Below are 615 nucleotides of genomic sequence, written 5' to 3'. Positions count from 1 at the left end.
AAAGTAGTGAATAACCCACGGTCACTAGAAAAGCAATACAGTATGCCCTTGTCCATTCATGGCCCCACATACTCGTGGATTTTGCTCACAGAGATCCCCCCCCCGCCATAATGTACCATATTTTCACAACCACAAGGTGCACTCAAAAGTCTTACATTACCTCCTAAATTGATGGGGTGCCTTATAAGACCTTATGTGCACAAAACGTTCCACAATCTGTATATTTTGTTGCGTGACTGCTCCAATGAAGTACAACTGAACACATGCACATTACATTGTTAGCTTGCATGCTTGGATGTGTTTCTACGAGGGGTATGGCCAAACCACTGCCCTGGGGGGTCCCACCTATGACAGCTGTCACACAGCTGCTGTACATTGGACACTAATTAGACCAGGCATTTAAGCCTTGAATGTGTCATCGGCATTGGCCAGTTCGTTACGTTTACATTACTGCATTTTGGGATACTCCGCTACTGTGCGTAAATCCGCAAGTTTTGTGTAAAACATCTACTTGTCATAGCATTTCTGTACCTCCATAGTCTAGTTACGTTTTTGTTCAAGTGTCAAGTGTTGCCTCACAGTCATTGGACCTTGCTTCATGTTTTTGGATTTTGC

Source organism: Syngnathoides biaculeatus, chromosome 11 (genome assembly GCF_019802595.1).
Source record: "Syngnathoides biaculeatus isolate LvHL_M chromosome 11, ASM1980259v1, whole genome shotgun sequence".
Lineage (NCBI taxonomy): Eukaryota > Metazoa > Chordata > Actinopteri > Syngnathiformes > Syngnathidae > Syngnathoides > Syngnathoides biaculeatus.
This window is presented reverse-complemented; position numbering follows the sequence as displayed.